We start from the raw sequence: 24,997 nt of genomic DNA, 5'->3' as shown, positions 1-24,997 counted from the left end.
ATTACAACAGTCGATTCTGGTTACATGCTCAGCTGTGAAGGGGAAATGGGCCAGGATGCTGGAGCTTTCTAAAGCATGGTGCTTGTGGGTGGGAGGAGGGGGCACTGGGCTGAGAGGCCAGAGGGCGTGGAAGTCTGTCTAGCTTTAGCCCATATTCTTTATTCTTAGAATATGATGCTGGGGAAGAAGCTGTAGGACTGAAAAGGGATGGAACCCTTTTTGGAAGGGTAGGAACGATCAGGGTTTTGAGGCCAGACATGCCAAGAGTGGGAAGGTATTTGTTAAACAACTGAGTGAAGGACCCCAAATTAAAGAACGTTTCAGACTCGTCAATATTTCAAGACAACAGAGTGGCTGATGTCCCTACCCACCACGGCACCTACTAGACCCAGTGCAGGACTTACAGTGCCTTCCCTTTCGGATCTCCAAGTCTGATGGGGGAGACACAGCAGCTCCCCTCAGGGAGCTCCCAGTCTGATGGAGGAGGGAGATTCTCTTTCACGTCACCTACACAGGGTGGTGGTGGGGGGGGGGAGCTTCCCCACCTCCCACCCATGTCTCAGTGTCTCCTCATCCTCTATTCCCCTCTTGTCACTTCTCACAACCAGGCAGTGCCCTTTTCTTTATTTTATTTTGACTCACTTGCCTGTCTCCTCTTCAGCTAGAACAAAGGCTCCCTGAGGGCAGAACCGGCATAGGAGCCCCCGGCACGGGCAGAGAACACTGAGTGTGGAGTTGGCAGGCTTGAGGCTTGCCCTTTGGAGAAGTCATCACACGCCTCTGAAGTTCACTGTCCTCGACTGTTTCATGAGCCTTTCGTGCCGTAACGTTTGTGACAATGCGGTTTCCTGCACAGGTTGCCTGAGTGCTGTCATTAGTAACATCATTCATCAGTGTGGCGGCAATCTCAAAACCTGTCTATGACCAATGAGCCCATGGGCCTCGAGGGGAACCAAGGGAAGCCTATCCCGTCAGGAGGCTCAGATCAGCCATCGCTGAACAAAGCAATCCCTTTTGACTCTGGCCACAGAGGGGCCATCCCCTGGCCCTCAGAGGACCTCAAATATCTCAGGGACCTGTGTGCTTCCAGTATGGCCCATTGGGGAGAGAACCAGAAGACCAGGGGATGATTTGCCCGAAGCATTTGGGTACCAGTAACAGCAGAAGTTGAATAGGCTTTAGCTGCATTACCAAAGCTATTAAAGTTAAAAACCACTAAACAATCACAGCTGCTTCCCGTCATCCACCCCACAGCCGTCCAGAACAAAACCAACAAGAACGTGTTAGAAGAAAGCAGACACTGAGGTTTATTAATACCTTGTGTTTGTCCAGAGCTTTAAAAGCAAGCCCCCGGGCCTTGAGAACACCTCCCACCAGGCACCCGTTCAGCAGCACTGCGGGTCCCTCCCCTCACACCTCCACCCCAGAAACTTCAAGGTCTGAAGTTCATTTTTCAGACCCATTATCAGAGAACATTTCTGAGCACAGCTGTAACACAGGGGGATGGTGGGTGAGGGATACTTTGACATGGGTGGTCCATGGGTCACAGTTGAAGACCCTGGGGGCAGGCAGAGCAGCCAGAGAGAGGGGAGCACGGTGGGAGCTGGGATTTGGGAATCCTCTACGTGAGAGCAGAGGCACTGACTGTGAATCCTGGGGCCAGAAGTAAGCCAACAGCATTGGTCTGCAAATAACCTTCATCCTGCAATTGTTGGCAGACTCTACAAACAGAGGGAGGTTCTGCAAACAGTACAAGTGTGTTAAATAGCTTCAGACTCCCTAAACAGCAGCTTGCTCTATACACAGAGAATGGTGCAGTCATCAGGGACCTAGTGAGCAGACAGTCACAGGATTTATACCTCAGGTTTAAAGCCACAAACCAAAAGACCATCTGCTGGTGCAAGTAGGAGAGAGAGTAGGGGTCAGTTTCAGTGTTTCAATGAGGTTGTCATAAACAAGGTGGTCTGAAGACCTGAGCCTTTTATATTGCTCCGTGGGGCACTCACTGACCGCACCCTGGAAGGATCTGGTGGGGGGCAATGTTCCAATTCTTCTCCACGGCTTCACTTTGGTCCACAGCATAACATGGCGCCTCATGGGGAATCTGGGCATCTGGCTGTGGCAGGCTTGGACCATGCATTATTAAGAGGGATGCTGGGTTCCTTGCAGAAGGCAGAGGCTGGTGGCAATCGCATCGTGGCATTGTTGAGTCCTTCTGGTTTACAGTCCATTTGCACATCCATTATTTATGACGGTGGAGTGGCTGTGAACGAGCTGAGACTCAATTAAGATAACGTTCTCCTGCACAGAAGCAGCGGTTAATGCTGAGAAGTTATTCCAACTCACCCTCTACACTGCACAGAGCCAGGGATACAAGAGACCAAGGGAGGCTCAGAGACAGAGAGACAGAAGCAGAGACAGAGAGATGGAAAGAGAAAGAGGAAGGCAGACACGCCCTGAGTCAAGAGTGGGAGCCTCTCCTCACAGCCCGTCTTGGCCCTTATCCCCCGGCCTCTACACCGGAATCCCTGCTCCCTGTCCTGGAGGAGACGGACCAGGTCTCCTGGAGTTGAATCTCCCAGGGTCCACTGTTCCCCTCTCTTCCTTCCCTTAAACTGTCCATCCTACATTGTTGGGTTCCCCAGCACATGAGAGAGTTTGGTACGTCCCCTGAGGACTGTGATACGTCTCCTGTAAGGAGAACGGGATGCCAATTCGACCTGCTGTGCCGTCTGCCCTAGAATTCACGGAGCCGGACCACAGGAGAGGCAGGTGAGGCCGGCAGGGCTCCCGGGAAAGGATGGTGGGCGAGGGAAGAGGAGGAGAGGTTGGGGGTCAAGGTGGAGAGAACGTAGGTGGTGGACAAGTGGCTAAGAGAGGTGGGGGAGCGGGAAGGGAGAAAGGGAAGAAAGGGGAGGGAGAAAGGGGGGGCTGGTGTGGGATACGTGCAGGGGAGGCTACAGAGACCGAGGTAAGAGGGGACAGGGAGACAGTGGAGGCGGGGGTGGGAGAGGCAGGGAGGGGCCTCATCAGGCATGTGTTTCAGGGCAGGGAGAGCCCGTGATGGGTAATTATGGTGCTTCACTGAGAGGCCACCAAGGGAACTCTGTCCACTGGGACCCTGAGTTGAGCATGTGGAGGGGAATGGCAGCCACGTTCCCTGAAAGTCCTGGGTCCTACATCCCTGCTCAGCTCCCTGATGAGGGCAAAGGCCTGGCTGAGCACCTGGGGGAGCAGCTCTGTGGGCAGCAGGCACAGCTGCATCCACCAGAGAGTCTGGACCTGGGAGCTGGGAAGGCGTCTTCTGGTGGGACCGAGTCCTGTCTGAGGGAGGCAGCTGGCGGCCCAGTGCCCCGGCTCCTGCTCTAGGTACTACGGCATCTCTGTCCCGATCACTCCCCCTTCCGTTCATTTCCAGATGGGCAGCCCTGCAGGTTGCCCTGCAGAGTTCCGCTGAGTCCTGGTCACAGTCACCCACCTCCTCCTGCTCGGACTGTGCTGCCTTCCTGTCAACACACAGTTTCACTGTCATCACCACCATTACTTTTCAGCTTGTAAGCTTGAGGGCAGGAGCTGTATGTCACCCAGCGCTGTGCATGCATGTGTGTACACACACCCTCACACACTATTGACACAAACCTCAGACCTACTCCAGGGAGTGCTGTGCCAGTCCGGGACTTTGCAAATCTACTCTGGATAGTTTAAGCAGAAAAAGAAGATATCAAATCTTTGGGGGAGCCAGACTCAGACTCTGGGGGAAGCCACACAGTCAGGAATGATGCCCAACCCACCCCTCGGCTGTGCTCTCACCAAGACCCCACAGCTGCACGATTGGGCACATGTATTATGGTGCTGATTCAAGGTGCTGGGTCCTGGATCTCCACCATTGCTTCCCCCAAAGCCAGATGGCTCTGCCTCGGCTCTGCAGGTAACAGCCACTGTGTGGCACCTGTACCTGCATGCCTGTCTCAAGCCGAAGCCTCCTGCAGGGGCGTCCCTTTGGCAGCGTCCAGGTCCACGCCTGTGTCCTGGATGTCGCAGAGGCTGGGAAGAAAGTCTGGTTTCTCACCCCGAGAGGTAGGACTCCCGGAGTGGGAAATTCCCAAACAGGGCAAGGGTGTTCAAGAGCTGTGGGTGACCAGAAAGCATGCCGAAGTCCTCAAGTGGTGCTGAGGGGTGGCTGAGTGCAGGAGTGGAGAGCAGCAGTGAGCAGAGCGACCACTCACTGAATTAATCCCCGACATGTATTCCAGTGTGCAGCGCATGGAGGGCCAAAGGAGTACAGCACACACGCTTCCTGCACTCAGGAAGGTACTGCCCTGGGGAACAGATGTGAATGTGTCCCATCATCCGTCACCGTGGAAGGTATGTGAAGGTGTTGCAGGGGAGCTGAGGCGCCTGTGATCAGTCAGTAAGGATGAAGTGCCCGAATCCACGCACGGCAGAGCCCTGCTGGGAAGCAGGGAAGATGGACCCTTGGCGTCTTTCCACCTGTAGCTCCCCTGCCTGGGAGCTGTCCAGTCGAGCTGGAGAAGGGCTAATGGATGGGAATGGCAGGGGTGTCCCTTCCCCAGGTGTGTTTGCTGGCGAAACAGGTACCAAAGTGAGGGAGAAGAATCGGACCTGAAGGCATGGAGCAGGGCAGTCTGGCTGTGCACACATCACATTGCCAACCTGCTCTCAGGATACTCCTGCCCATCAGCTGCCTGTGTTCCCTCCCTGCCTAGCTTGGTGCAGGGCCATAAAGACAAGAACACTCCCCGCTGGCCTCCCCAGAGGTGGAAGATACTTGTGCTGGGATTTCAAGCACCTAATAGGGACCGGGGATTGGAGGGCCTGGGACCCCTTGCCTTGCACCAGGGGGTCATTCATTCTACCCAGGCGTCACCCAGGTGGTGGGAGATGTCTTCTGCCCACTCCCCCATGTCTGTACCCCAGACCCTTCACAACGCATCAGCAGGCAACTTCCCGTCATGAATTGCTCCCCATTTCCTTTTATTTTTGGGGCTTTCAGCTAAAGGGATCTGTGAGAAGCAGGCAGGTTCATGGGCCTAATAGGGCCGGAGGCATCTCTAACCAGACAGGGAGTGTGTGTCTGGATTTGTCGCCCGACAGGTGCAGATGTTGGAGGCTCTCATCCATGAGACGGAATCACTCCTGGGGATTGAGAAGCTCAGACGGCTCAGTCAGAGGCAGGCTGCGCATCTCAAATGGGGGATGGAGGCTGCTGGCAGAGCCCTTCCAACAGACCAAGGTCAGTAGGCCCAGCACTTCATAAACGGAGTTATGGAAGCTCTGCCTCGCAGCTGAGAATTTCTAAGGATGCCTCCTCTTCTAAGAATTTCTAAGGATGCGTTTCTCATCACCTCCTTCCTATCACCAAGGAGTCCTTCCCAGGTAAAGGTAAAAGGATGAACAAAATCTCTGAGGTATGACACCCGGGGTGAAAACCCAGCTCCACTGCCTGCTTGCTGAGTGACTTGGGCCAGTCACTGACCTGCCCCAGGTCTCCGTTAACTATCTTGCATGTGGGCCTGTTGTGAGCAGCCAGTGGCTTCTCCGTGTGGTCGTCCAATCTTCTGCACTTCTGCAGTGCTTTATTCCTACTTCTGTTAGGTGATGTCGTGGTAAGAAACCCTGGCCTGTACTCGTTAGCTGGGTGGCACTGGGTCAATTACTTAACCTCTCTGAGACCAGTTAGTTGTCTAAAATGGAGGTGGTGACAGTACCAGTTGGTCGGACTGTTGAGAGGGTTAACACCTGGGAAGCCCTAGGACAGACTGGTGCCCCATGAGCCCTTGGGAAACGCTGCTGGTTGTTTTGCCGGTGGCAGTGGTGTAGGAGTCTTCCAGTACCCATTCCAAGAGTTAGATGATTCCAACTTGTTCATCTTGCCTCTCCTGTCAGCCTGGGAACTGGCCAGGGGCCTGGAGTGTACGCAGCCTGGGTCCTGGTGAGTAGGGGGACGTTCCATGAATCCACCTTTGATGAATCAGTGAAAGGGCCGCTGCCACATGAAGATAACGTGTCACCCCAGCGCCGTGCAGAGCGAGCAAGCCCCTGTGGCTTCCTGTCCACTGTGACTCCTCCTCTCCGATTCTCAGTTTTCCCATCTGTGATGTGGGGATAATTGGCTTGAATAATGTCTCTGAGGCATCCAGCACCAACCCTGGCTCACGGTGGGGGCTTCAAAAATGGTGGCTGGAAGCCGTCCCATGAGACCCACCCTGGAAAAATGGTGACGCTTCCCAAGAACCTCCCACCTTCCCCCGCCCTGGCCCACCTCTCCCTTCTGCTGCCTGCTCGAGTCCAGGTCAGTGCCCCAGGCTCCAAAATGCGTCCAGCCCACCCCCAACCCCCAAGAGCCCTAGTCAACTGGTTATTGGAGGATGGCTGTGAAAAAATTAGTTCCCACGAGGAGGGAATTAGGTTCTCCCTTTCCCAGGGCCACCTGCATTTACAAGAAGTTTGGAAATGGCATCATTCATGAGGTAGCAAGCAGGTAAAGTAAAGGTTTAGAGTAGTAAGTTGGATAACAGGGAGTGATGGGATCCAGAAAGAATTAGCACAGCACTCACATTCAAAATCGTGAAACACTATGTTGGCCAAAGCAAGCACCGGGTTATGGGTCCCCAATCTGCCACCTGTGGCTGCAGTGGTGATCCCGGCTGAGGATGGAGCACGAATGGGGTAGCAGCAAGTACCACCTCTGCCTTCAGACCAACCCAGGGCGGCTCTCAGTCTCCTCAACCAGTGAAGAAAGTCTCTCCTCCCTTCTCCTCTCAAAGGGAGCCCGAGAGAGGCCAGTGTCCCTCATGCCGCTGGGAAGGCCCTCCTCCGTGGCCACCTCCCTGCAGCACAAGCTGGGGTCGATCTTGTCCTTTCCATGTTTAGAAAACGTTGGGACCTAAATGTCAGCAGATGATATCGGAGCAGCATGACAGTTACCAGCTTAAACTGAAAGGAGGAAGGAAAAGCCCACCCAGCACCCATCAAGCCAGGCCAGAGTGGGGAGCAGAGCCCTGTGCTTCCACGTTAACCCTTCACCTGCCCCGCACTGGGGAGGAGGTATCTGGGGACAGGGAAGTGGTGTGCTCGGACGTGGGGCTGGGAGTCACTTGACTCCCTGGGGGCAGCTGCAGCCTCCTCTTCGCCTTGGGTGCAGGCCTCGGTGGGGCAGGCATGCCAGGCCAGGGGCCTGCCCCCACCTCCGAGCCGCCTGAGCCCCTGCAGCACCTCCTCCTTCCTGGCTGGCCTGCTTCTGGGCTTCCCGGAGGTGGTGAGATGGTGGAGGTGAGCCCTGCAGGGCCAGCGCAGCCTGGGCAAGCTCCCAGGAAATGTTCCTGCCATGCGTTCGGCCTTCTTGAGGGGGGCTGCTCACTGGCATTACAGCCTCCCCGGATGTCCTGGGACTGTCTCCGCAGCCTGACCCAGCTCGGCCCTCAGGCTCCGGGTAAGCTGTGGTCTGGATTTGCTTCCCCGTTCCTTTCAACCCTCTGGAGGAGGGAAGGACCCTTGGTCTCTGAACAAGGGCAGTGCTAGGTTGTCTTTGAAAGGATCTGCTGGGATTTCTACCATCTTTCCTCCAGCGTCCACAGCAGTTGGGTCACTGAGTCCAGCTGGTGGCCCCCCCGGGCCACGCCAAGAGCCTCTGCTGCTGTTTCTCCATACACCTGCAGCTCCTTCTCCACGACGTCACATGCTCGTGACGTCAGCCCATCCATCCCCACCCCACACCCAGCTCCTTGAGCCCAGGTCCCTTTAACCCCAACCTAGGTCCCTGGGCGCTCTTGGGGCTCCCTTGACATGGACCCAAATCCAGAGGCAGACTGTCCCTGGAGAGCACTGGGCTGGGAGTCAGAGCTCAGAAAGCCTGGGCTTTAGCTGTCCACACATCGTGTGCCTCTCCGAGCCTCAGTCTCAGAATAAATTTATCCTTTACGTCCTGACTGGCTGTGAGACTCTGAGATTTCTAAATATTGTTTTTATAAACAGAGTAGACTTGGCCATATACACACATGCACACACATGCAAGATCCCCAGGGAGCTGGGCACAACTTTGCTGGGTCAACACAGAGGCACTGGCCAACTCCACCCAGAAAGGGGTGGGGGACAAGACGTGCTGGGGAAGGAGGTGCGGCTGAAGAGAAGGTGGGCAGAGAGCCAGGAACTGCCTCCAGTTAACAACCCATCCCCCCCACCTGACGACACATCCCCCACCTGGCAACCCATCCCTCTGACAACCCATCCCCCCACCTGATAACCCATCCCCCACCTGACAACCCATCCCCCCACCAATCCATTCCCCTACCTGACAACACATCCCCTTAACCAAGGCCTGTGGTTTGAGGGCCTCTGGGCCAAGACTGGGTTAAGAAAACCTGCTGAGGGCAGGCTGGAGGGAGGGCAGAGAAAGCTGGCAGTGGGGGGAGATTCAGAGCAGGTAAGAGCAGGAGTAAAGAACTTCGCCCACATAGTAGGAAATTCTGAGCTGGGCCAGACCTGGGGGCTCAGGGCCCTGCTCCCCTGCCATTGCCACCTTGGCACCGGCCTCAACTAGACCTCCCAGAGCAGCGGCTGCCACAGCCATGCCGATGACCTTGAGGCCGCACGTCCAGCTTAATCCACGTCAGCGTCAGAGTGAAGGTCTCACTGTCACTCGGGGATATTTATAACCTGCCTGCCAGGCCCCAGTACCTGGAGGCTGCCTGGAAACTAGGCCACAGGAGCCACAGAGGAGGCAGGCTCTGCCCCTGCCCCAGCTTCGGAAGGCTCCCAGGAAGTGGGGCCCAAGTTAGGGGACAAAGGAGAGAGAGCCTCTCTGCCCAGCTAGAAAACTCGCCCCACCTACTGGGTGAGTGGAGTTTCCAGAAAGGGCTTCCCGTGTCCATAATAAGCTTGTGTCTAGGCTGAGTCTCCCACCCACTCCTAACAAGCAGCCCATTAACAAATGACCCAGCTGTGTGCATCCTCCCGGTGATCAAATCACCCAAGGGCTCCCAGTGCTTGGGGACAAAGCCTTCACCCACACCACCTCCCCACCCGCTCCATGTGGAGGGGTCATGGGGTCACTAAGGACTCAGATGGCCTGGGGTCCAGTGCGGGCTCCACTGATCTCTGGGTAACCTTGAGTAATCTCATGTGAAACTTTCTGGGTCTCAGTTTTCTCATCTGTAAAATGGGCTCAACAGTGAGGCTTCCATGAATAAAATGCTCAGGATGGTGTCTGGCACGTAGTAAGCACTCAGTGTGTGCCAGCTTGTATAGAAAGGCTTACTGATTAGGAGAAGAGGCTCCAGACCAAGGCTACTTGGGTTTAAATCCTGATGCTGTCACTCACTGGCTGAATGTCCTTGTACCCATTACTTAACCTCTCTGGGCCTCAGTTTCTTCCTCCCTAAAATGGGAAGAATAGTACCTACTTCATGGGGTCATTGTGAGGATTAAGTGAGTTAACATGGAAAGCTCTGAGAATGGTGCCTGGAACATAGTAGGTGTTCAGTTAGTATTAGCTCCATGATGATGATGATTCTGGCACGATTTTCTTCCAGCCAGGCTCCCTCTCTTCTTCCTGCCCCTGTACTTAGCTGGCACAGCTGCCCTCCCTATTCACCCTCTCCTTCCTCTTCCTTCCCAGTTCAAGTTCTGTACTTCTTTCAAACCCCACCTCCTCCATGCAGCCTTCCCTGACCACTTTGGTGGACTCTGCACTGCCTCCCTTCTCTGATCCCCTAGGTCTGACCCCGGCCACCCCACATTATTCCTCTGAGTAAATCTACTCTGTGGGCCCTGAGGCAGGGGCTCTGCCTGGCCCACCTCTCCTACCCACCTTGGTGCACAGAGCCCAGCCTCGTGCTGGGTGAGCAGCAGTGAAACCAAAGCTTTCCTAAGTCAGACTGGTCCTTGATGAGTCTGGACCTGTCTGTTCCATGTAGGCATCTATTCTTGAGCTGGGGGACAGTGCGTCCTAGGCTCCAACACACACACACACACACACACACACACACACACACGCCCCGTAAGGTAGAATCGAGTTGTTTCCCTAGAAATAATCCCCATTCCCACTAATGACAACGAACGTGCATCTTCCCCAAGCCCAGGCGTTCTCTGGAGTTTTCAGTCCTCCCCAACCCTGGGAGATGGGGCACACCCAAGAGCCTAGGTGCGACTCTTGGCAGGGTGACATCTGACATCACGAGGGGGCACCAAGGCAGGACACCCCAAGAACCAGGGCCAGCATGGGGGAGGGGGGCGATGTGGGAGGCTGAGGCACTGCAGTCCCTTCCTGAGGAGGAAAAGGGCACCAGAATGTCATTGTTTTCTCTCCCTTGAAGGCCTGACAGACAGCAGTCAGCCTTTCTGACCCTGAGGCTGTTCACACTTGCTGTCTCCAGGCTACACTCAGCCCCAGGGACATCAGAGGGCTCTGTTGACCAGCTTCCCCTCCCCCCCTCACCCTGGCTGGGCTCCCAGGAGCTGCCTGTCTCCCTAGGACCTGTCACAATGGAGGGCTGTCCCCCCCGCCCCCTCCCCTGCCTCCCCCAGTGATCACTTCTCCTGGGGTGCGCCCTGGACAGAGGCAACCTCGCTCATCGTACAGGGGCCACCTTTGGCGGGGGCCCCTCCTTTTCCTATGAGCCGGGGCACAGGGAAGAAGGGGGCTCAGCAGGGCAGGGAGGGAGTGCTGCCGTTGGACTCATTATTCTCTGGGTGACAGAGGGCCGCTGTCGCCAGCCTGAGTGCTCAGCCCTTTCCAGCCTCCATGTCAACCTGCCCCAGAATAGGTGAGGATGGGAAGAGGCCCTCCTGCAGCCCCCTCGGTGGAACCCCGAGCCTGTCTGCTTGGCCCTCACGCCTCTCCCTTGCTCTAGTCTAAGACAGCCTGAAAACGGTCTCACACTAGTATCTGTGATCTATGAATGAGAGCTGGAAATTAACCCCCTCCACTTTGTAAGTTATCCCCAAGGATAATACCTTCCCAAAGGAAGGTTTGTCTAACGGAGGGAGCCCGGGCCAGGGGAGAGGGGGACGAGAGAAGCCTTGTACATCCAGCCAAGCGTTGGTCTGTGTACTCCAGCCCCATGCAAAGGTAAATCCGGGCCCTTCTTCCCCAACAGCAGGGGGTTATGTGCATAATACTATTGGGTATTTACAGAGCACATCACAGCTAAAAGATGCCTTCCAACACGCTCCATCAATTTGCTACCCTTCTGCACTACAGGACAGCAATCCTCTTCCACATGGGAGGGTACTGGACCTCAGAGCAGCTGGTCCAAGCCTCAGCATGGAAGGATGTATCAGATGCCGCTGGTGCCCCACCCGGATCTCCTTCACCTGTCAGGCACCTGCCCCAAGCTGCTGCAGCGATGGCTGCTAATGGCTTACAATGTGCCCTTGTCCAGCAGGTTGTCCTTAGCCAACAGGAGACACTTCCCTGGGAGACAGCCAGGAGGTTAAGGCCTCCATCATAGGCCCCCGCCCTGGGAACAGCCCTTGGCTAATGACGCTGGGTAGGGACTAAAGGCAGCCCCCTTGTCTTAAGGTGGGACAACTCCACATGCCATCTGGCTCCAGAGCTCCTCGTGGGTCAAGCCGGGGCTTAGCCTCACCTGAAGTGACTTCTTGGCCTCGATTCTCCTCCTGCTGCCCTCACTCCTTCACAGCTTCTCCTGAGAGCACTCCCTCAACAAATCACACAGACTCGGGGATCCCAAAGAAGACCCCTCTTCTGGGGAACCAGGAGGGCTAGAACACAGGGCTTCTGATCTGAAATCTTCACGCTCTTAAGATAGTTCCTGGGGTGTTTGTTGCAGTGAGAACCTAGCTTTCTGCCAGGATCTGTCTCCCTCTCCTCCCAGAGGAGAAGCAGGTTCTTACCACTTTCCCCTGAACCTGAGCCCCGGCCCCGCCCACAGCCCACAGCCTTTCCCCCTCCCTGCCCCCAGGCCGCCGCAGCCAACACCAGCCATCTAGCATCCTCCTGGGCCTCCAGGATCGCCACCCAGTGGCCTGACTTGTTAAGCAGCACAGATGGCAATTAACTGCATGATATGAAAATATCCAACCCTAATTATTTCAGGGATGAGGCCAGGGACCATAAATAAATGATGAAGAGGCTTTCCAGAGTCTCCTCGGCTGGCCCCTGCTCTAGCTTGCGGAAGGCTGGGGAGCAAGGGGGACGCTTCTCCGCACAGAGTTCAGCGGTGTGGGGTGGTGAGACAAGGGGCCATGCGGAGGGAGGCGGCGTGAATTTACCAGGGGAAGTCAGGCCACTCTTCCAGGCACGGAAGTACACAACCGTTAGGGCCACCGTGCTGGTCTTGCGGACGAACAGGAAGCAAACAGCAGTGGCTCCCTGGATGTCCTCTGATGAATAACTGATTGTAGAATGCAATCTGGTGAACGAACTCCAGGAGGACCCCCAGTCACCCCCTTCTCCCACATCTGCCTCTCCTTCCCTGTCCCATGCCAGGCTAAGGCAGGTTTTTCATGTTTCCCAAATGATTAAGTTCCCTTTGTGCCTCGCCCCAAGGTGGCCACCCTATGGGTATGCCCCTGGGGAGTCGCAGTCAGACGCCAGGAAGGATAGGCTACAAGCTCAGATAGAGATCTGAGCCACTCAAGGGCTGCCCTTTGCTGGAACAGGGTGTCTTTTTCCAGCAACATATCACAACAAAGCCGTGGAGAGAAAGAAACAATTTGCATTCATGGATCCTTTTATGTGCCAGAGTGAATGCCAACGCGCACACACACGCACAAAGGCACACACACACACACCCAGGGACATACACACACAGACACATTTGAACAGATGGGGCTCCCATACTTTGAAAGCCTGAATATGAACATTGGTATTTATGGAGGGAGAGCTATTTACTTCACAAGAGGTTTTGCAACAGGGCTGCTTTAAACAGTAAAGCAACCAAACCACATTGAATAGAATTTGATTTACAAAAATTTGACTTACCTGCACATTTTCAGAAGCCCATGCGTTGTAGGGGTGCGAATGTGTGTTTGTACATAAGTGGAACTTGTCAGGGCCTCTGGTCATCTAGTTGGGGAAGGGGCAGGCACTTCTGATGACCGGCTACGCACCTAGCCGGGTCCACACACCAGTTCCTCCTCCACCTCCAGCTGGAGAGGAAAACAAACCCTGACCCACGGCTCATCTTCAAAGAGGTTCCCCCACTGACCCCACCCCAGTGGTTGAGCCTCCCATGAGTGTTCTGAGGGGGGCAGCTAGAAAAGAGCTTATTGACTGTCTCTACCAACCCCCTCATTTTTTTTCTTTCTTTCTTTTTTTTCTTTCTTTTTTTTTTTTTGCAGTACGCGGGCCTCTCACTGTTGTGGCCTCTCCCGTTGTGGAGCACAGGCTCCGGACACGCAGGCTCAGCGGCCATGGCTCATGGGCCCAGCCGCTCCACGGCATGTGGGATCTTCCCAGACCGGGGCACGAACCCGTGCCCCCTGCATCGGCAGGTGGACCCTCAACCACGGCAGCACCAGGGAAGCCCTAACCCCCTCATTTGACAGATGAAAAAAATGAGGCAGTGGCCTGTCGCAAGCCCAGTGCCCACCTGACCTTGGGCCTTTAATGCCGTTATCCCAGCCATCTCCACAGTACCTGGTGAGGCCAAAAGCAATAAGGAAGGCTCCTGGGAAGTAGCCTTGCTGTCCAGTCTCCTCCAGGCTTGGGCCTGCCCCCTCACTTCTCTGCCCTCCTCCCCTCCCTGCTCCAGGTGACAGATGTGTCCTCTGAGTGTGAGCCAGCCTATGACACTCCCCTGATGAGATTAAAACTCACTCCCTGGGTAAAAACTTTACCTTTTTATTAAGATCTCACCCTTCAGAACCAGCTCCTGTGTCAACTGCTTACTGTGGGTCCCTTGTTCTGACTTCCCGTCCCTGGGTGTCCAGTCCCTCTAAGGGGAACCAGACTGTTCTGGTTCCCCTTAGAGGGACTGGACACCCAGGGACGGGAAGTCAGTACAAGGAGTAAGATTCAGTTCTCTCCTAATTTCCAGTCCAGAACTTGTCCCAGCAGAAAAACACACACACCTCTCAAGATCTAAGCCCCTTTTCTGTAATGACAACGAGGCTGATCATAAGAGCAAACGCTTATTAAAAAGGAATAGCTGACACATGCACATGGCACCTATGACGAGGAATAGCTGACACACATGCACATGGCACCTACGTGCCCGGCAGCGTTCTAAGCTCTTTACATATGTTAACTTATTTGATCATCACAACAACTCAGAAGGAAGTTCTGTCATTACCTCCCCAGAGACCCAGAGTGGTTAAGTAATTTGCTCAAGGTCACACAGCTAGTAAGCAGCCCAGGAGGGAACTGGGCCCAGGAAACGTGACTGCAGAGTCCAAGATCTGACTTCTTGAACCCTTCAGACCCGGCCCTTGCTGACATCTCTGACCTCAGATCCTACCATCCCTCCTCACCCCAGCCCTGCTACTGCTGTCCAGCTACAAACACACCATGTTCATTCCCACATAGGGCTTCTGTCTTTGCTGTCCCTTTGCCTGAAATGCTTGGCCTTCAGGCTTTCATGTCTCCTGGGACAGGCTCAGCCCGGTGACACTATCTGAAGCTGCCACCCCACCCCCCTTACCCGTCACTTACTACACATAGATGTGCTGTATTTCCTTTAGCACTTCTCACTACCTGACACGGTCTTACTTCTTGGTTTACTGTTTCTGCCACTGAGATGTAAAGTCCACAGACACAGTGACCTGGCCCTCTACTTCACCGCGGTGCGCCCTGCACCTGGACCAGCTTGGCCTGGCACGTAGCGGGTGCACACTGCTGCGGACTAGAGTGTGCCCATGAAGGCGTCCACGTGAGGCGCGGCGCACAGATGGCCGTGTGTGTGAGACAGTGCTCTGCAGTGTAGCACCAGCTAGAAGTGGTGAGACCAGCTTAACGTAAACGGGCTTTCTGGCAGCCGATGCTAAGAAACAGAATGGCTCTGAGGACTGATCTCTAATTACCCGGCCTGGAAGAAGGCAGAACAGGAAAGAGAGCCCCTGTGTTAGAGCCCAAGCATCTCCACCACCTGGCCCAGGCCTTTTGTTGGTTGCCTGGAGAAATGGAAGACTTGGTTAAAAGGTGCGAGGAACTGGCCCCTCCAGAGTCCTTTGAAGGGGTGGGGACAGGAGCTGCGGTGGTCCAGTCGCTCTAGTTACTGAGTTGAGCTTCTAAATATAGCCGGGCCAGGCATTGGGCCCTGAGGAGGAAGGTCTGAGATCAGATAGGACGGAAGGGGCACCCCTCCCCCCAGCTCCCTGCCCCCCACCTGACCACTCCCTGCCCAGGAGCAGTCTGGGGGGAGGGGATGCCATCTCTACTCTGACAAGGAGATAGGGGGAGAGAGGCCAGCAGGGACCTAAGCTTATGAATGTTCTGACCCAGGGCCTGACCCAAGCTGGGGCATTCTGTTCTGGACAACAGGTGTTTGGGAAACGTAGGATCACACACCCGTGTGTGGTCTATGGAGGTACCGCCAAACTCAGGCGGATGTGACCCTTGCTCTGTGGCACTCGGGCCTTGCCAACTTCAGCGCTGCTCCAAGTCCTCGTCTGTGTGTGTGGTGATTCATACAGTAGGAGGAGAATACCCAACCCCCGTCTACCGTATGGCTGAAGGCCAGTACGTTAAATACGATGCCTTCCCAGAATGGAGGCGTGGATATGGAGGGGGGAGAAAACTCCAAAGCCACCATGAGTGGCATGAGGCAGGAGTAGTCCTCCTTGGCCTGGCAGATGCCCAAAGCCTCTGCTTCCGCAGAGAATGTCCCAGGAGTCCTGTACTGAATGGGAAGGGCTGGGCAAAGCTCTCCACAGCAGGGGGCTTGCAGAGCCCAGGGACATTCAGCAAGCCCAGGTGTGCACCTCTGTACCCACCCTGCCCGTGGTGCCAACATGCCCCATGTCCTTGTCTTTTGGTCACTCTGGCCTCTGGGGGTCCTGGTGTCCCTTCCCCCCACGTGATGTTCCCCCCGGACTGTCAAGGAGCCAGGAAGCCTTGGCTGGAAGTAGGTAGCTGGATGCAGGGATGGTGCAGAGGGCGCCCAGTCTCGTGGCCCAAGATTCTCCCTATCAGAGCGTCAGCATCAATCATCCTGCCCCACACCCACCAGCAAGGGACCTCGTCTATAAAAGGGGACAATAACGCCCTCTTCAGAGAGCTGTTATGAAGACGAAATGAGAAAGGACAGTGAGGCACCCAGCACAGTGTGTCAACCCAAACAACAAAGAGGCATGTGGACATCCACCGTGACTCTCTTCTCTGGACTCTCTTTGGAGAGTGTAAGTTGGCCTTTCCCATGAGAAGATGTGGTCAAAATTTGTTATTGCTTTCTACCATCTTGAACTGCCCAAGACAACTGTCTTCTCCACTCCTACCTCCAGTGGAACTCCCACCACCCCCCGGGCACTCCCCATGCTGGTACCAGCTGCCCCACAGGCCAGGGCTCAGTTGATCAGTGGACATTGGAACTGGGTGCCCTCTCCCTTAACCCCACTGGTTTACGCAGGGTCGGGGGAGCTGGCAAGGAGCTCCTCCAGGGACCACCTTCCACTGCCCTCGGCTATTGCCAAGGCTCCACCTTGGGTCTCCCTACCCAGGCAGGGGATGCGCTGTTTGCAGGCCCGCCCCAAAGCCTCCCTTGAGCCCCTCCTTTCTCGGGTGAGGGTTCTCAGGACTGCTCAGAAGGCAAGACTGGGATGTGAGCTGGAATCCTAGTACGAGGAAAACATGGCCCCTCCCATCATCCCTGCTCCCCGCCTCCCCTCCCTGACCACGGCTCCGCTCTGCCCCTCCACTTACATCCGAGTGAAGTCAAGTCTTCACATGGCCAGGTCTCTGCTCCTCGGCCGAGTGTCCTGGAGCACCCCCAGTCTGCCTCGAAGCCGACTCCAGGATGTCTGCTTCACCCACGGCCGAGGGGCCCCACCATCACCCAGGCTCCAACAGAGTCCCTCTTGCATCAGGCTGGGATGAACAGGTTCCTTTAAGAGAGTGTTTTATACCTTATTCTTTACTGTTTGAGGTGGTGCATGGAGTGGTGAAGTTAGGACAAGAGTCTACCTTTACTTTCTATCCCAACAGGTGGACTGAGTTTGGGAAAGAAGAGAGATGAGAATTACAGGGAAAGGGCCCTGGTCCCCGGCTGCCTCACTACCCACTACTCGAGGGACCCCCCCACCCCTTGAGTAGTGATCACTTCCTGTGGCCTCAACAGCTCTAGAGCAGAGCCTGCATCACTTGGAGGAGTGGGACCACCTTCCTGCGTGTGGTTACATTTTGTGGAGAGTGTTCTGTTAACATGAAGGAATGGGCTCCCCCCCAGTGCCAGGTACTGGGCGAGGCTGGGGGCAGGGTGGGGCAGTGTTCTTCACTGGTGTGGTTTCTTGGTGATCGCTAAGGAACAACTGTGTGAGACGATGACTCCCAGGTGACAGATGAATGCGGCAGCAGTGCTGACCACATCTGGGGAGACGTGATCCACAGGGAATCAGGGCCCTGCGCTGTGAGGTGTACTCTGGAGTGATATCAGGAGCTCTTCGGGGACTTTTAGCTGATACTGGGACAGGGGGGCCCATTTCCTCCTGGGTCTGGGGGAGTGGGCCACCATCTCCACCCCCTGTGCCCATCTGCCCTTTTGTCCTTCCCTTCCTGGGGTGAGAGCATGGCAAACACCACAGCAAGTGTTCCAGTCCAATTCCTCACCCAGAGCTGGTTTTCTTGTTCGGATGGTGATGACAGGCCACCCTGGATGCCGAATCTGTCTGTGCCCAGGGTCCAAGAGGACAAGAGAATGGATCTGGTTGGCCAGGGCTGCCTGGAGGGGGGTCGGCACAGACCTCCTCTCCCGGCCCCTGGGTGGATTCTGAAATTCAACATGCCCGTTGTTAGTCAGGATGGTGTCAGTACTCCTTGGCACAAATACGGATCAGAGAACTCTAATATCAGGTAAGGGAGACTAAGCTGGACGGCCTCGGAGGCACTTTCCGTGCCAGTCCAGTGATTCTAGAGCCCAGTATACCCAATATTGTCGTCGATATGATGTAGCGATCACAGTGTGCTCACGGCCATATTATAAATGCGATGGAGGCTGCTAGCCCTCCATTTCTCCAGTCCTGGGTGTCACGGATGTAACTACTCAGTGCTCCTCAGTTTATAAACGCACAGCTGCCTGAGCTCGATCTGCCTCTGAGGCCAATTTGCCAATTAAAGAACTGAGGCTGAAAACTAAAGGCTCCCCGCCTTACTCACGAAGAGACGGGAGTCCCCTCACTGTTCTCTCCTGCCCACTGTCTGCTCCTCCCACAAGCCCACAGGACCACGTCCCCCCAAACTTTAATGCCAGAGTTTGCTCCCTCAGGCCTCCTCTTCCTCAGAAACAACCATCAGTCTTAACTGACTCCTGGTTGGACTCAGAGCAACTCTCTTCCCCTTCGAAGGCCTCAGTCGCTTTCTCTGATAAGTGAGGCACGCGGGTCTGCAGACCTCGAAGAGTGCCATGAATCCTCAGCTGAGAGCCACCTTGCACCAGGCAGTCCTCTGGCCAGTCCATCCTTTCCCAGGCCGGGCATTCCTGATACAAGGGGACCAGAGAGGGCTGCATGAGAAGCACACCAGTCCTTGTCAGCCAGAGACGGTTCCTTAGGGAGACTTGTGAAGACCTCATGGGCCCGGGCCTAAGTGCTCTCACATCTCACCACAAGGGGCAGAGCATCTTGTACTCAGCAAGTCACTGAATGTGAATTGTCCTGATTTCTAGTCTCCTGCACAGGGCTGCTGGCCTCTGTCTTCTTAAAGTTCACGGCCCAGGTGTTAGGAGTCAGGACTTTAGGAATTAAGGAACTGTCTAGGTTTCATATCAATTCCAACACAGGAAAATGTGTTTATTGAAGGCTTCCTCAGCCCTGTCACTCCCCAGGACTGTGACCTGGGACATAGAGGTTTGTTTAACCTCTCTGTGCCTCAGTTTGCTCATCTGGAACATGGATATCCTACCCCACGTCACGGGCTTACTGAGGATTAACTGGCAGAGCGCATGTGCAAAGAAGCACAGGCTTCTCCCTTCTCTACTCAGAAAGCCCTTTCTGCATCGCTAAGAACTTTCCTTTTCATGGAGCCTCAGAACAGTCAAGGAAGGTCAGCAGGGGCCCCACCTCTTGGGCTTCTGTCTTTCATCACAGATGCCAGGGCTTGGCCCATCCAAGTGCCCCGGGAGGCTAGATCTTGGCGTTCCTCCTCTGCTCCCCTTTCCCTGACCTCCAGCTTAGCCCCACTCCCCATACGCAGGAGTCGCAGCCGACCCAGAGATCGCGACGGTTTTTAAAAGACCGGTGGCTCATTATTTCCTCCCTCTGCACTTTGGTCCCGTGGGCTGGGCTCAGCTCATCTGAGGTCAGGACCTGGGTTGGGGTGACGGGTAGAGCTCGGCCACAGAATATTCATAGCGGAGTCTGGAGCCAGGCTTCTTAATTTGCCCCAGATGTGACAGCTGTTGTGTCCCCAAGAACATGTGTGTCTCCACACCCACCGATCCAGGTTAAAAACTGACAGGTAAGAGCGATAGGTATCAGGAGCCCTGAGGTGCCCAACAGGGGGGACACAGCCCCCGAAGCAGGAAGAAAGAGCACCCTGAGGCCAGAGCACAGGCTCCCCTTCCTCAGAGGGCTGGCCGCTGCCTTTGTATGTTGACAGACACATTGGCTGCCACTCCCACTCCTGCCACGGACTCCCTAGTGGCTGGGACATGAGCATGGAGAAAAAAGAAAGGAGAAATCGGGGTGCCTCCCCATGTTCTGAGTTTTAGGAGTCCCTTCTTTCACTGGTCTAACCAGAACCAGGGGGTCTCTTCTGCATCTCTCTCTCTGTGTCTCTGCACCTAGCACTCACTTCTGGGTTTCAGGCTGTGCTGAGTTCTGCTCAGGGGAGGCCCAAGGGAAAAACAGGCTCAATTCACCCCCAGTTCAGTGGTACTTGGAATCCTGGTGCCTCTTACCCCCCAATTCACTTGCTGGTACTTACTGTTCAGAGACTTCAAATAGCCGTTCCGTACACCCTGCTCAGGTTTTATAGTCAGTGGGAGACAGGCTGCCATGGGTTTACTGCATCTCTCCTGGAACTGGAACACAGCAAGATTTTAAAGCCCCACCAAGCTACAAAACACTTGGTCCTTCTCCTCTCTCCAGGAAGAAGGAGACGAGTCCTGGCTGACTGTCACATTGTCCTCCATCCCCATATGAAAACACAATCACACCTATTCACTCATTCATTCCTCTCACAAATATTTCTTGAGCACCGGTTCTGTGCTGGGCCACTTCTAGACACCGAGAATTCAGCAATTAAGAAACAGACAAAGCCACTGTCAGGCAAGGCAGTCAGAATATAAACAAATAATTAAATATATCCTATGTAGGCGTTAAGTACTATTGTGAAAAATAAAAGAAGGTAAAAGGATGGGAATGCTTTTTTACAAAGGGTGGACAGGCAGAGCCTCTTTGAATAGGTAATGAAATCTAAGGAGAAAGTAGAAAAAAGTGAGTTCTCTAAATATCTGAGGCAGAAGTATTCCAGGAAGAAGAAACTGTCAGGGCCCTTTGAAGACAGAGAAAGCACGTCCGTTCGGCAGGCCTGAGGAACAGCCAGGGGGCCTGTGTAAGCGGGGAGCACAGGGCAAGGAGGGGCGTTGTTGAGGATGAGGTCAGAGGTTGGTGGGGGGTGGGGCAGATTACATGTAACCATGTAGGTCATTGTTAGGACGCTGGGGAACAGGGAGTTTGACACGGAGAAGTGGCATTGCCTGACTTCTAATTTAAAAGGATGGGACTTTCCTGGTGGTCCAGTGGTTAAGACTCCGCCTTCCAATGCAGGGGGTGCAGGTTTGATCCCTGGTGGGGGAGCTAAGATCCCACATGCCTCACGGCCAAAAAACCAAAACATGAAACAGAAGCAATATTGTAACAAATTCAATAAAGACTTTAAAAATGGTCCACATAAAAAAAAAGTCTTTAAAAATTTTTTTTAAAGGATCAGTTGACTGCTCTTTTGAGAATAGATTTGGGCAGGAGAGTGGGGGGCCAAGAGGGAAGCAGAGGAATCATCTAGAAGACCACGAAATAATTCAGGAGAGAGAACACCGTGGATTGGTCCAGGGCGATTCAGATGGACGAAGTTAGAAATGGTTGGGTTCTTAATATATTGATATGTTGAAGGTAGCGTGGACAAGAGCTACTGACAGTGAGCGTTCAGATGGAGAGAGAAGATGAACGATCAACTTGGCGTTGCTCTGGAGACCATTTGGCAATCACCCTGCTGACCCAGGAATCTCCGGCTCAACATCCCTGACATGATATTCAGCCACTTAATGCATACTCCTGGGGAGAGAGGATCCACCACCTCACACAACGGCCTCACGCAGTGCTTGAAAGTTCTTTCTTTCTTTTTTTTTTTTTTTTTTGCGGTACTCGGGGCCTCTCACTGTTGTGGCCACTCCCGTTGCAGAGCACAGGCTCCAGACGCGCAGGCTTAGCAGCCATGGCTCACGGGACCAGCCGCTCCGCAGCATGTGGGATCTTCCCGGACCGGGGCATGAACCCGTGTCCCCTGCATCGGCAGGCGGACTCTCAATCACTGCGCCACCAGGGAAGCCTGAAAATTCTTTCTTATACTCAAAGTCTACATCTGTGCTTTCTCTCACTGCTCCTAAAGCAATACAGGGCAGGTCTCCAACACCTTCCTCACACAGTCCTCCAGATTGTCTGATTTCTCTCTCGGTTCGCATCCCCCATCAATGCCATTTTCAGTTGCTCTGGACATGAACACATTCCAGAAGGAAGTAGCTCTGGGTGCTCCACTTCCTTCCTCGGTAGAAGGGCCAGGGACTGATTGTTCTCTGAGGTCCTTCTAGAACATCATTCACAGATTATGGTAAATGATTTGCATTCAGACCACAAATTTAAATTTGGCAAATTCACTCAACCCTTACCCTTTTTCAGGTGGGAGAAATTAGAGAGTTAGTTTAGATCTTGCTTCTTACCACTGAGAAAGCCAAAGCCATTAGAAGAGCATCTCCTTAGGTACCACCTGTCAGCATCCATGTCCACACCCCCTGCTTTCCTTCCCATTACAAAAATGGACTATCTGTGCTCCTATCTAAATTCAGCCCCTCCACTTTTCTGCTATATTCCACCCCTTCTCTCATGTTCAAGAACACTGGTGACCTGAGAGTTGGAGGGAACAATGGAATAGAACTAATATTTTTAAAATAAAATTTAAGAATCCTTTATAGAAATAAAAGAAAGCCTAAATTTATGTAAGAGCTAACCATGTGTCTGGGAAAATTGAGAATGATCAACTCAGAGACACAGCCTAAAAAATGATTAGACTTTAAAGACAAAGAAATCATACTCAAGGACTCCAGGCACAATACTCGTAATACCTACAAGAGTATGAAAATTATATTGGCATCAGGATATTTAAGAGCAACCTGCAAAGCAAGGCAAGAATGGAACGTTATTTTCAGGTAACCAAAAGAAAGGAAACAAATTGTGAGCCAAGGACTTTATATGCAACAAAGCCATCATCTAATTACCAAGACTATAGAAAAATAAATTATATACACAACGAGTAGGGCTTCCCTGGTGGCGCAGTGGTTGAGAGTTCGCCTGCCGATGCAGGGGACGCGGGTTCGGGCCCCGGGCTGGGAAGATCCCACATGCCGCGGAGCAGCTGGGCCCGTGAGCCATGGCCGCTGAGCCTGCGCATCTGGAGCCTGTGCTCCGCAACGAGAGAGGCCACAACAGTGAGAGGCCCGCGTACCACAAAAAAAAAAGAAAAAGAGTAAAAGAATCTGTGCAAATGAGCCCTTCATGGATAACCTGATAGAGGATGAATTCTATCCAATCAAGAGATGATGGGGGAAACTTTGGCAAAAGAATGATGGAGGATGTAATATATTTAAAGTGTATTTATTTATTATTATTATTTTATTTTGCGGAGGTTCCTTAAAAAACTACAAATAGAACTACCATACGACCCAGCCATCCCACTACTGGGCATATACCCTGATTATACATTTTATATGGTTTGAAATTTAGAATCATGTTAATATTTCACATATTCAAAGAATAAAATGGAATCAACATGAGGGAAAAGATACTTACATCATCTCTAAGTATCTGCCAACAAATTACTTACTAATTCCAAAAGAAAAAAGTAACAACTTTACAATGGTGAAATCTGGCTTAAAAACATTTTGATGAAGTGATGAACATTAGCCTAACCAACAATGAGACAAACCAACATCATGGCCCCCTATTATTTCACTGACAAGGACAAGATTCACTTAGAGTTTTTGCCAAGGATGCACTAGCTGAATCCAATCTACGTGTAATACAATACAAAAGAGGGAACTGTTCCAGATTAAAGAGACATGACAACTAAATGCAGAATGATGCTGAACTGAATTCCGGGCTGGAAAACATAATTGGTACAAAGGACGCTACCTGAATAATAGAAGAAATTAGAATATAAATAGAATATAAATTGATTAAATACTAGTATTGTATAGATGTTAACTTTCCTGATTGTTAATGATACCGAGCTCATAGGACAGAATTTCCTTCTACTTAGAAAAAAAATAACTATGGAAGAGTAAACAGGCATGATGAAATGTAAATTACTAGTAAATGAGAGAGAGAGAGAGAGAGAATGATAAAGCAAATACAGTAAAATGTTAACCATGAATAGATCTAAGTAAGCAAATATAGGAATTCATGTACTATTCTTGGAACTTTTCTATAAATTGGCAACTAAAACAAAATAAATGTTAAAAAATTGTATTCACACCTCTCCTATAGCAGCCCTTATACCCATTAAGTACCCCAATTTCTATATTCCATAACACTTAAGTTCTAATATCAAATATATAGTATGTTTATCATGAATCTCCCTCCATAAAAATACGAGTTCTCAGGGACAGGAACATTTGCAATTTTGTACAACGAGGTAATCCTGTTTCTAGAACTGTACCTAGCATTTCGTAGATGTAACATAGATATTCTTCAGTGAATGAATAAATGTATAATTGGTTAAAATAAGCTCTAGGGTCACATGAGTCAAATCCTTGCTCTTAGTGTTCCTTGATACAACATGGGCAAGTTACTGAACCTCTCAGGAGCTTAGCTCCTAATAAGTATTTACTTCAATACTTATTGAGGAGAGTGACATGAGGATATGAGGAGAATGACATCCGCAAAAATTGTGCAGTAGGAACAAACTCCAAAAGTTTGTTCTCCACAAAAGCAATAAATAAACTGGCAAAAACTGTGAGAATCAACTTTTTTCAGAACTCTGGAATCGAATCAAAATTTACCACAAGCAGAGAAATGATTAATTGATTAAGAAAAAAAAAACAGATGAGTCTAGATAAGAGAGCTTTGTGACATTTTAACTTACCCTGATACCATCTCCCACTTCCCAGCTTGCAGTGGCATGAAGACAACAGCTGGCATTCCTAGTATGTACCTGGAACCAGAGGGAGCAGAACAGACTTTATTCTCAAACAAATGTAGTTTTTTTCTGACCTGTCTGGTGGCTCCTTGAAGAACCCTCTCAAATGGCTTGCTTTACTTCACCTCATTCAGAACATTCCCAGGGTGGAAGCAGCTACCCAGGGAAAATTTGTTCAAAACATTTAAAGGCAAATGTATTAGCTTTTTCTTCCTGAGACCGGGAATAACGGTTGGGGAAAACAATAGACTAACCTAAAAGTTTGGGAGGAAAGGCTGGGAAATGAGATGATTTGGGGAATAAGGATTTTGAAATGCAGTCACATATTTCTGGGAATCTAGAAGGCCATGCACCTATTCAGGGCTGGGCGTATGCTAAGAAAAGACCTGAGAAGGCCCTAGGTTCTTACCTCTGGCTGAATCCAGGCTCTGTAGGAGCAGGGAGTGAAGGCTT

The 24,997-nt window shown here is 52.6% G+C and overlaps 1 long non-coding RNA gene across 1 annotated transcript; it reads right to left on the bottom strand.

The window, feature by feature from the left end:
* Positions 1-12,973: 12,973 nt before the first annotated feature.
* LOC137233033 (uncharacterized) lies at positions 12,974-24,752 on the bottom strand. Its single transcript, XR_010947269.1, has 5 exons — positions 24,491-24,752; positions 20,060-20,156; positions 17,747-17,906; positions 16,844-17,025; positions 12,974-13,134 (listed from the first exon to the last, which is right to left on the bottom strand). It is a non-coding gene; the product is annotated as an uncharacterized lncRNA (long non-coding RNA).
* Positions 24,753-24,997: the final 245 nt, after the last annotated feature.

The sequence above is a fragment of the Pseudorca crassidens genome, chromosome 10, assembly GCF_039906515.1.
Source record: "Pseudorca crassidens isolate mPseCra1 chromosome 10, mPseCra1.hap1, whole genome shotgun sequence".
Taxonomy (NCBI): domain Eukaryota; kingdom Metazoa; phylum Chordata; class Mammalia; order Artiodactyla; family Delphinidae; genus Pseudorca; species Pseudorca crassidens.
Note: the sequence above shows the minus strand (reverse complement) of the source record. Positions and strands in the feature narration are given on the sequence as shown.